General features: G+C 36.5%; 1 protein-coding gene across 8 annotated transcripts in view; it reads right to left on the bottom strand.

Annotated features, from left to right (window-relative positions):
• The window catches only part of TFEC (transcription factor EC), a 217,473-nt gene that overhangs the window by 86,029 nt on the left and 119,286 nt on the right, over positions 1 to 12,158 (bottom strand). Inside the window, exons 1-3 of one of the 8 annotated variants that reach the window (XM_059885689.1) lie at positions 9,243 to 9,373; positions 5,424 to 5,528; positions 4,100 to 4,248 (exon numbers count right to left, since the gene is read on the bottom strand). The gene's annotated coding sequence lies outside the window, so the exon portion shown is untranslated. 8 annotated transcript variants of the gene reach the window in all.

Genomic DNA, 12,158 nt, shown 5'->3' with positions numbered 1-12,158 from the left:
AGAAAGTCAAATGCTGCAATGTGTCATTTTCAAACTTCTCTCACTGGTCCCAGGAAAATATGTACAGATTTCAAATAAAGTTATTTAAAGTAGATTCTGGTATACAGACACCCACGTACTCCAAAGTTAAATTTTCCAGTTAGACTGTCTCCAGTCAATCTGACCACTTCAAAATGACAGGCAAGCCAGTCAAATAAGCAGTCATAGTGGGCCAAAAATCTGTCAAAATGGTTTGCTTAACTGGTGATTACTTTTTGACTGACTTGAGCAGTCAAGTTAATCAAAACAGTCAAACCAGCTTTCCCCTGTGAACACGGTCTTAGCTCTTCCTGTGTTAGTAGGTGTGCCCTGTGTGTATATTTGAAGAGTTTTATTAAGCTACATTGTTTAAGAGAAACAAGTCAAAAAAGTTGTGAGTAACCAGTTTGACAATTAGGGCTCTCCTCAGAGTTGGACCCCAACATCAGCACTGGGGAAGCAGGCTCACGGGGCCTGCTGAGGGCTCCAGAGGGCGGCAAGGGCAGGGGCAGACAAAGGGAAAGCACCATGGGAGCAGGAAGAAGCCATACGCCCAGCTCCTGACACTTCTTGATTAGAGGACTGAGGTGTATTCTGACAGGGGAATGGGCTGGTTGTGCCTTTTGAAATTAAATAAAAACACTTAGAAGAATCCAAGGCAGGGTTTGGTGACATAGGTATCACTATTGACAGCAGTTTTTGATTCTTGGTGTAAGTAGTCATTTCTGTCAGATGAAAGATAGGCTTTAAGAATCTCCTAAAGAATCTGCCTACAATGCAGGAGACTCGGGTTCATTCCCTGGGCTCGGAAGATCTGGAGAAGGGAATGGCAACCCACTTCAGTATTCTTTCCTGGAGAATTCCATGGGCAGAGGAGCCTAGAGAGCTATAGTCCATGGGGTTGCAAAGGGTCAGACATGACTGAGCGACTAACATACACACACAAGAATCTCCTTAATTTAAAAATGAGGGTTATTTATTTTTTCATCTTGCACAAATGACAACCTTGAACTACAGTCTGATGTCTCCAAAGCAGTGTTAGAGGAGCTGTTAGAATTATAAGTTTTAGAATCAGCCTACCTAATTTCAAAACTGTGCTGATAAGTTGTATGCCTTAGAGGATCTACTCTTATCTGAACACTGGGCACAGTGTGTGTGCTGTGCTTAGTCACTCAGTTGTGTCCAACTCTTTGCAACCCCATGGACTGTAGCCCACCAGGCTTCTCTGTCCATGGGGATTTTCCAGGCAAGAATACTGGAGTGGGTTGCCATGTCCTCCTCCGGGGGATCTTCCCAACCCAGGGATCGAACCCAGGTCTCCTGCATTGCAGGCAGATTCTTTACCTTCTGAGTCACCAGGGAAGTTCAATTAATTTCCAGAATCATTCTGATTACTAAATGACTTAATGTGAGTAAAGCCCTTTCAATGGGGGAAGGTAAGGAGAATTTGTTGTAGAGAAGCATCTGATCAGAAGATGGTCCAGCTCAAGTTCACCATAACTGTGAAAGCATCTTATTCAAATAAAAGATTTTTATAAAGTCTAGACTTCTTTTAGTACTTTAATGGGCTTCCCAGTTAGTTCAGCTGGTAAAGAATCTATCTGCAGTTCAGGAGACCCTGGTTCGATTCTGGGTCAGGAAGATACCTTGGAGAAGGGCTAGGCTACCCACTTCAGTATTCTTGGGCTTCCCTGGTGGCTCAGCTGGCAAAGAATCCGTCTGCAACGTGAGAGACCTGGGTTCAATCCCTGGGTTGGGAAGATCCCCTGGAGGAGGACATAGCAACCTACTCCAGTATTCTTATCTAGAGAATCCCCATGGATAGAAGAGCCTGGAGACCTATAGTCCATGGGGTCGTAAAGAGTCAGACATGACTGAGTGACTAAGTACACAGCAGACTTCTTCTATTCTAGGGCTTTACTTTTTTAAAAGTCATTTCCCAATTAATAGTTTTATCATTTAAAATAATTATAATTTCTAATAACAATGTTAATAAGTATATGGCTAAAGTCTCTAGGTCTGCATTCTATGTGGGCATTGAGCTGGGTGATTTACCTTTACTTTCTCACTTAATAATCCTGAAACACAATGTGGTATATCAGGTTTACACATGAAGAAATTGAATTTCAGTCAAATTACATGACCTCTCTGAGATCACACAGCTAGTTATGACAAAGCTGGCTTTCAAACCTAGTCATTTTGCTTTAAAACCTATGCTCATTCTAATAGACCATGTTTCTAAGAACCTACAGTATAATAAATATCTCATTAGTAATTATATATTTCTGGTTCTTCCAGAAAAGAAGAGTAGCTGATACTGTGGGATTGGGACTTCCTAGAGAGAAACATTTGTCTCTTGAACCTCTGAAGTAAACCAGAAATCAAACCAGTCAATCCTGAATGAAGTCAACCCTGAATGTTCATTGGAAGTACTGATACTGAAGCCAAAGCTCCAGTACTTTGGCCACCTGATGTGAAGAGCTGACTCATTGGAAAAGACACTGATCTTGGGTAAGATTGAAGGCAAAAGGAGAAGAGGGCAGCAGAAGATGAGATGGTTAGACAGCATCACTGACTAAGTGGACATGAATTTGAGTAAACTCTGGGAAATGGTGGAGGACAGGGAAGCCTGGTATGCTACAGTCCATGAGGTTGCGAAGAGTTGGACACAACTTAGCGCTGAACAACAATAGAGGAATCAGGATGATTGAACACTGACCTGGCATGTCCAGATCCCATGTTCCTCCAACTTTTTACACTGTTACTTTGAGTTCCAAAAATTAAAAAAAAAAAAATTTAAAGCTGTCTGGAAGACAAAACCCAGATTCCAAAAGAGTTAGAGCTAGAAAGGATTTTAAAGATTAAGTAAGAAAATAAGAGGTAGAAGATCTCATTAATTGAAGATGGCTCAAGAATCAATTAATTGCCTGAAAACTAAGCAAGTCTATGCAATCAAAACTATTTCATGGCATATTCTTGGGTAATTTTTCTGTCATTGATAGAAGTAATAACCTCAGAGAATAATGCACAAAAAATCTAAACTCTGAAGGAGCATGAATGAATGATATGTCTGGGGAAAGCCCAGCCTTTCAGCTAAAACTCAACATACAGATTGTAATCCAACATACAGGATTAACATCTCAGGAGACTTGCCCTGGGTCATTTCAACTCTCTGTGATGCCTTATTCTCTAGATGGAAATAAAAACAGTGAACTCTCTTAAATGTGCCCTATGGTCTGATTAAAGATTGAAAAGGTCTCTAAAAATCCACAGCACTCCCAGGGAAAAATGCTAAATATCATTATAGTTATTACACCAAATGCCATAATTTGGTCTCCTCAGATTCCCTTTTTATGTAGATTCCATCAAACTCTGACTTTTGACTTTTTGCCTCTCTGACCAAATCTCCAATGACAAAGCAAAGGGAAACGTTGAGGCAATTAGTGGGAAATGGAAGCAATTAATTCCCTTTTTTAGTGGAAACCTGGCCTCTGTGAACCAGTTTAACCAAAAATAATCAATGACCTTTCTCTGACCAAACTGAAGCATATCTACGTGATATTTGTCACTGGTTATCCATCTACTGCTTCAACATTAATGAGTTTCTTCACTTTGCCCCTTTATTTTATGAAATAGAGCCATCTATTCTGGTCCCTTGTTACCTCTACAACTGGTATTTTTGCAAATTTAATGCAGTCCAAGACCTCATTATCCATGTTTAAGCCTAGAAACCACTTCTTAAATAGCTGTGATTTCTGATTTCCCCCAATCCTTGTCCTTTGAACTGTTTCCCCTTCTCTGCTTTAAAGATCGGATCTTGTTCAAAATGAGTAAAGTAGAACAACAAATATAAAGTTTAAATTTAAAAGTTCCCCAGAAAACACTATAGAATTTACTTAGGGAAGATCCCCTGGAGAAGAGAATGGCTACCCACTCCAGTAGTCTTGCCTGGAGAATCCCATGGACAAAGGAGCCTGGTGGACTACAGTCCCTGGGGTTGCAAAGAGTCAGACATCACTGAGCAACTAACACACACAAAGCCTATATAGAATTAGATTCAGGTCGCTGCCCCATCACTTACCCACTGGTCACCTTGGGAAAGTCACCTATCCTTCAGAAGCCTCACTTTTCTCAGCAATGTAAAGAGTGGGACTTGCCTTAAGACCATGTCAAGCTCAAATAAGGTGATAAAGTCTTTAGTATATGATGAAAGCTCAGTGGATGATAACTCTAGGGAAGAGAAGAGATGATTTCATGTACAATATCTGATTTTGATACTCACTAAAACTCCTACAATGACTGAACTCAAGCAGAAGTATTATAGTTAATATTCTACTGTCTTTCTTTTATCCCTCAGAAGAGGTCTTAATGTTTGAGCTTATGCATTTACTTTATAAATTCTTTCCTTCTTCTAGCATATTATGGGATATTTTACTTGTTATTTTGTCCTTACTGTTTGTTTTGTCTTTGGACAAATATATCTTAAGTAATTGGTTAAAGGTTGTGTTATATATTTCACTGGGTATGTTCAGTGGGGCTGAATCTAAATGAATTTAGATACTACCTAGTGAAAGGTCTCCTTCTGAAACAAATAGAAATGAGAATGAACTGACAATATATTTTTGGAAAATACGGAAAAGTAGATATGACCTATGACGAAAAGCCAAGTTATGCAGAGTTGCTTTTTTCTCTACTTTGTTTTGCTCTGAGAGCTCTGTCCTAAAGCAGAGTCCTCCAAGGCTATTTTCGTAGGAGAGGATATATGAGATAGTAACCCCTGATTATGTTTTGTGCTCTATAAATCTGTCATAAATGTGAGATTACGGATCACATAGGGAGAAGCAGACAAGTCCTCCCTTTGGGTTGTGACCTAGATTTCCAATCTTAGAGCTCTCATGACCAATCTAAGTTTGATATCCCTGGAATAAATTTAGAACTACCCCTCAAGCATGGGAGATTTAAACCTTAACACCACCAGATCCCTCTTCCTTCACACTCAAGTTCAGCCTCAGCCCTTCATTCACTCTCCACGCTATGTGTTAATTCAATTTAAAACATTCAGTAAACACTCCCCCCTCCCAAACACACAGACTTATTCAAAGTCACATGGCAAGTTAGTAGCAAGCTAAAAATGCTGAACTTCTGACTTCCTATTTTACAGTGTGTTCTATCAGCTCTAAACCAAGCAACCACAAAGAAATCACTGAATCATTTGCAAATATTTGCTTGGCCCACTGTTTGGGAGCTAATTTGTGTTCAGTTTAAGTGGTTACTTCTACAGTGAAAAAGGACAGTTCATCACCTTTGATTTTCTTATGATGTTCTATCATATTTTTAGCAAAGATCTTGTCTTCTGTTCTTGCCAGAGGTACAAACAATCACTTTACAAAGTATTACCTACATACCTGTCCTTGCTGGCTTAAAATACAGGAGGACTCTATAAACAAAATCTAAAACATGACTTTGGTCTTTCGTCCCACCAATCCATGTTCCAAATGGCCAGGGATAACCTTGATTAAAACACAATCAGATCAAGTTACTCTTGTTAAAATCATATAACCCTTAAAAGCATAGCTCTTATGATCTGCCCCTACCTTAATTCTCCAGCTCTTCTTTATGTTATTCCCCACAATGATTCCAAGCTCTAATCAAAGACCCCTGAATATGCCATGCTTTTCACACGTCTGCTCTGATGGAAAGAGCAAATCATCCATCATGTGAAAAGTACCTTACATATGTGCAGGACAATCAGAAGCTTTAGAAGAGGACAAGTGATTGACAAAATGGAGCAAAACATTTGAGAGAATGACTAGAGGATCAGATGTTTCTTTGCCTAAGACTAACTAAGGAGAAGGCTAAAAGTTTATCAGACCTTAAAATCTAATGGTAAAAATTCTACTAACAAAACTTCTGTTGCAGACCTCAGTAGTTCAGTTCAAATCTATTTGAATTTACACAAGATCAAAGGTAGCAGAGAATGTCAAAATCCTAACTATTGAGGAATTCCCTGCAAGCACTAGCTGAGAGCATTACCTGCCTATAGACAGATTTTCAAGACAAATAGGTAGTGCTGTAGATTTTTTAAGCGTATGGAAAGATGTTTGATAGAACCAGTTTTCACCAGTGGAGGTAAAAAGAGATACAGTCAAATACCTGATTGAACAGATAACCCTAGCTCAAATTCTTACTTGGAAATACATCTAAGGAAGCTAAATATCTTTCAGAAATTAGTTGTTCATGAATGTACAAACTTCTGTATTAGAAACATGTTTGCAAAAGAAAGAATAAAGAAAGGGAGGAACAGAAGGATTCGTGGCTCAGTGGAAGAAGCTAGTAAGTGAATTACAATCTGTTCCAGTACATTGGCTAAGGAGGAGTGTTTCAGGAACGACAAGAAATGATTTGGAAATAGTCTTCCATGGTAACTCTTGGGAATGAAGTAAGGAGACACGGGAATTCGAATTAAAACTCAATCTCTTTCCCAGATTCATTCCCTTCAACTGTCTTTTTTAGTTCTATTTTTGAAACCCACATGTTCTTTCAAACTTAAAGTGATAAAAAGAAAAACAGCATCCTAATAGGCTTTAAGGTCATTAAGCTCAACCTCTAGCTGTATCCTAAGAACAATAACAAAATTAGAACCTAGGACTTACTTTTTTTAACCCATCTGTTCTTAAAACTGGTCATCTAAAGAAATTCTACAATCTATCGTACTATCTCACTTTTCAGTAACACAGATCCCTCAATTTTCCTAATGTTTAGCAGATGTACTAAGTTGCTTCAGTCTTGTATGACTCTTTGCGACCCTATGGACTGTAGCCTGCCAGGCTCCTCTGTCCATGGGATTTTCCAGGCAAGAATACTGGAGCATATTGTCGTATCCTCCTTCAGGGGATCTTCCCGACCCAGGGATCGAACCCTCGTCTCTCATGTCTCCTGCATTGGCTGGCATGTTCTAGCTCCACCTACAATACATTCGCATACCGTTCTTATTTGCTGATAAGCAATGGGACAAGATTTAAATTATCTATCATCAGCTAAGTTCTCACAAGCAAAATGTCTGCCGATTTTGGTATATCGCCAGACACCTACACACTGATTTACAGATTCCTTAACAGGCTGGAAATTCATATCTAACCAAAATTAAGAATATTTTTGTACATTATTAATATTCATTTTTCTACAAAACTATTGTTAAAGTCTCCCTTCACAAGTTATGTTTTCAAAAACACTTGTGATTCTTACACTTCCTCATACATCTTCGGCTATCTATGCTTCACTGACTCTTCTTCCTGATCTTGGTAAATATAATCAATAAAACCTGAGCAACTATTTTGCATTATTCATTTCACTATTCACTTGTTTTGTTTTAGCCAATAGTGTAAATTTTGCAATCTGCTATTTGTAAACATCACTTCTGTGGATCTGCTATCACTCCATTGCTTAATCTAACATTTTTTACTATAAAGAATTAATCAGATTTGCCTCTGTGAAGAATCTGGCATGTTGAGTGAATTTCATTTTGTACACTTATTTTTAGAAAAATAAAATTGAATTTTATTTATACATTGATTAATAAAGAATCCATTATATTTCCACATGTATGTTTACTACTTTATTAGTAGCCATAGTTATTCTTTAGAATCATATTTCATTAGTTTATTTGAAACTATTGTATAAGAATATTTTATTTCTTTCAGTTTCTCCTTTTCTTATTTCTCCTTTCTAACTATTCAAACCATTGTTTTAAAAATTATTTCCACTTTCAAAATTACTACAATTTCTGAAAATGTCACTAATGCTAGGATATTCTTGTCTGGAATATTCCATGGACTGAAGAGAAATTTCCATCAGATTTAAATATCTCATATTATTTTGGTTGTCTAAAACATAATAAATCCTTGTGTCACAGTCTTTAAAATTAAGCTGATTTTGAATGAATTTTTTTCAGTTTGTCTCATTTTTGACATCAGCTGCAACTTCCAGTTCAACAAAATTACACATACATTGAAATATTCTACTCCTTTGTAATGAAACAGAAATCTTTTAAGAAAAGTAATGGTAATCAAACCAAAGACATAAACAACATGAAAATTATCTCTATTCCATCTGGTTTATAGCTAAAAAAAAGTTTTTATTCTCAAGCTGGAGATTACAAAGTTTGGCCTATTTAAGGTAGCTTCTACCAAAAAAGTAAAAGATTTAGTATTAATTCAAAATTTACTTCAAAGTGTAAAGCTAGACTCAGATTCACCTAAAATAGAAGTGAAGCGGAATTGTCTAAATAATCTTGATAATGAACTCCATATTCTGCTTCACTTTGTTTTGTTGACACAGCCTGAATAGGGAAGAACTGTGAAGGTTATTTTAAAGTCTCTTAACTTTAAATGAATTTCTAGTAAATAAGTTACTAAAAAGTTATCGAAAATGAATTAAAGATTATCTCAGGTTTATTTTCTTCTCAAAATGTCTATTCCCAATTAAACATTTTAAGATGTTACTAAAAGCATGGGTTATAATTCATATAAACAAATATATACAAAATATATGTGTATTTATGTGCATATATATACAAATATATATATAATCTTCCAGTCCCTACTACAACTCTGCTAATTATTACAATTAAAAACTATGACTAATAAAGTAATTGAAAACTATTATAATAAAAAGTTATTGCTTTGGGATATTTGACATCCCCTATACAAATTTTTCAGATTCAAATTTTCATAAAAAACAGAATAACTTTGATGCTTGAAAAATAGCATATGCTAAAGTACTATCTGATATTATTTCTGCTCTGAAGAGTACTCATATTTTCTTACATTTAAAAGCCAATAAAATATATATTGCTAAAATGTAAACAGAAATTAACATTTACTCATAAAATAACATATAAGATGCAATAAAATGTCAAATCATGTTCCAATTTAGTAAATACTCTAGAATATTAAACTGAAAGAAGAAATTGCTTTGGTTATGAAATAAAACAGTGATTTCTACATCTTGATTAAAATAAGGCATTAATAGAGTTTTAGATATATTTTACCCAAATTACAGAAAATCACAGCTCAACTACTATAACATCCTGATACCCAGTGATCATGCAAGATAAAACTATAATTATCAGTAAGCCACAAATATCAAAGTAAAGCAGATATTGATTAGACTCCGCTTTCACAGTTTAAAGTACAGAAAATTAACTTGTCAGTTTGGTTACCTACCAGCAATGATTGGATTCTATCAGTGTTATTACCTTTACAAACAGCAACAAATTATAATCACTCTTCCCATAATATAAGCACCATGCTAAAAGAGACAACCAAAGTAAACGACACAATCATGAATAATGAATAGTTTGGGCTGGTTGGAATCCACTTAGTTGAGGAAAGAGAAAAGAGAAGTGGCTCATTAGGGCATTTCCTGAACCTTGGTTGGAATTTCAGTTAAGGAAGAAGAAATGACACAGCAGTTTCACACTGGGGACTTCCTTTCTTTATCTGAAATATGCTACCAACTTGAGAAACAGCACTCCAACAAAAGTACTCCCCAGTAATGTGGTCAGAATAAAAGCTCTCATTGATCCCATTGCCCATAATCAACATTTCTTCCCAGAATATGCACAAGCAGTAAATGGTTGTTATCAAAGTAGACTAAGATCCCATCTTTATTGCATCATATTAAGTCTCACATTTAATATTTCTTCAACAAACTGACCTGCACTGATTTCCAGTTTTTAAGAATTGCACTTTTGTTGAGAGTATTAATAGATTTTGAGTTTCTGCTTTAGGCCATCAATTTTCCCATATTTCATATAATCACATTTTCCTTACATATGATTTTGCCCTCAAATTCTAGGATAACTTTAATCTTGTACAGCAATATTTTATCTCCCTGTGTGGATGGAAGATATTTAATTCAGCTTACAAGATTTCTAATTTATTATTATTAACATCCCAATGTGATCTATATTTTTAAGAAGACATGAGTACCGGTTACTCACTCGCTGCCTTTTATAAAAGAAACATCTAAAGAAGTCTCATTTCCTTTATCAGTTACCTACATGAAAGTAAAAATCTAAAGATACATCTTTGTTCCTACACTACAATTTGTGCTATGAAACTTTGCATTTATTTTATAATAGTTACATCATTACATATAGTATAATTACTGAAGTTTCATGCAAAGATTACATTCAAATTCTTCCTACCCTTGTGTTTTATAAAAATCATGCAATTAAATTGACATTTATGTTTGTCAAACAGTGAAGGCTATATAACAATGTCTCAACACTGTGTCTTCCATGAAGAACTGCAAAACTATTGAGCAAAAATTTTTAAAGTTCTCTCATCATCAATAATTTTTGAGCCATTTTACAATTTCTGATGGTGTTCTGATACATTTAAATCTCTAAAGGTGATGGGAAGGAGTAAATACTTATTTCAGAGTAAAATTAATTTTGGAAATTAAGAAACACTTTTAAGAAAGAGAAACACTGAGATTTTGACTTTAGATTGAAATATAGTTTAAAACACATTTGTGGGATTCATAAGTGCTGAAGCTCTATTACTATAAAGGCATACATTTTGGTTTCTGAAAAGTTAGAAATGTATGGATACACACTCCTGAAGCAAAAGCCACCAATGTGTTAATGGTGCTTATATGCTAATGGTGTTCCAGTGGAACACTTAAGATATTTAAAAAATTTTTGTTTACCTATAGCTTCTACTACTAAGTCACTTCAGTCGTGTCCAACTCTGTGCGACCCCATAGACGGCAGCCCACCAGGCTCCCCTGTCCCTGGGATTCTCCAGGCAAGAACACTGGAGTGGGTTGCCATTTCCTTCTCCAATGCATGAAAGTGAAAAGTGAAAGTGAAGTCGCTCAGTCGTGTCTGATCCTCAGCGACCCCATGGACTGCAGCCTTCCAGGCTCCTCCATCCATGGGATTTTCCAGGCAAGAGTACTGGAGTGGGGTGCCATTGCCTTCTCCATGTTAATCATAAAAGCCCCTTTCAACCATACATGAATTTATGTTGAAGAAGTGATTTCATGGTCCCCAAAATAGCTTCTGCATGAGGACTGGTTTTCAGTGGAACCAACCACATGATTGTGCTTAGTTGCTCTGTCATGTCCAACTCTTTGTGATCCCATGAACTGTAGCCAGATGCCTCTGTCAGTGGGGATTCTCCAGAATACTGGAATGGGTTGCCATGCCCTCCTCCAGGGGATCTTTCCAACCCAGGCGTTGAATCCAGGTATCCTGCATTGCAGGTGGATTCTTTACCCTCTGAGCCATCGGGGGAGCCCAACCACATGATTAGTCTTTCTAAATCACAGATTTGATCAGTTTATTCTCCTTAGTGGTAAACATCAGAAACTTCCTACTGCCTAAACGATTCCCATTCCTCTAGAATAGCATATAAAAGTCCTCACAACCAAATCTAAATCTGGATTTCAAGCTTCATCATAAACTTCCTTCCTTCCTTCTACTTGAAAGTAAAAGTGAAAGTCACTCTGTTGGACTCTTTGCAACCCCATGGACTATACAGTCCATGGAATGTTTCAGGCCAGAATACTGGAGTGGGTAGCCTTTTCCTTCTCCAGGGGATTTTCCAAACCCCAGGATCAAACCCAGGTCTCCTGCATTGCAGGCAGATTCTTTACCAGCTGAGCCAAAAGGAAAACCCAAGAATACTGGAATGGGTAGCCTATCCCTTCTCCAGTGTCTCTTCCCAATCCAGGAATGGAACCAGGGTCTCCTGCATTGCAGGCCATTCTTTACCAACTGAGCTACCAGGGAAGCCCTACTACTAAGAATTCTATGAATTTATTCTACTTAGAATGTCCTAATGCAAGACTCTCCTTTTTTTCAAACTGTAAATTGTATCTGACCTCCTGTCTATAAGCTTCCTTTGAAACATAAGAGTTAAATGCTCTTGAGTGGGTGAAAAGATGGAACTTAACACATCTAAATATAATAAGTATTAAAGTCAGTATATTTTAATAAGTCAGTATATTTTAATTCCAAATAAATTTATAAATTCAATAGAATATCAATCAAAATTCTAGTTATATTCTATTGGTATTTCTATTATTATTTACTAAAAAAAATGAAAAACATAGCCAAAATATTTTGA

Source organism: Bos taurus, chromosome 4 (assembly GCF_002263795.3).
Source record: "Bos taurus isolate L1 Dominette 01449 registration number 42190680 breed Hereford chromosome 4, ARS-UCD2.0, whole genome shotgun sequence".
In the NCBI taxonomy this organism is placed as follows: domain Eukaryota; kingdom Metazoa; phylum Chordata; class Mammalia; order Artiodactyla; family Bovidae; genus Bos; species Bos taurus.
This window is presented reverse-complemented; position numbering and strand designations above follow the sequence as displayed.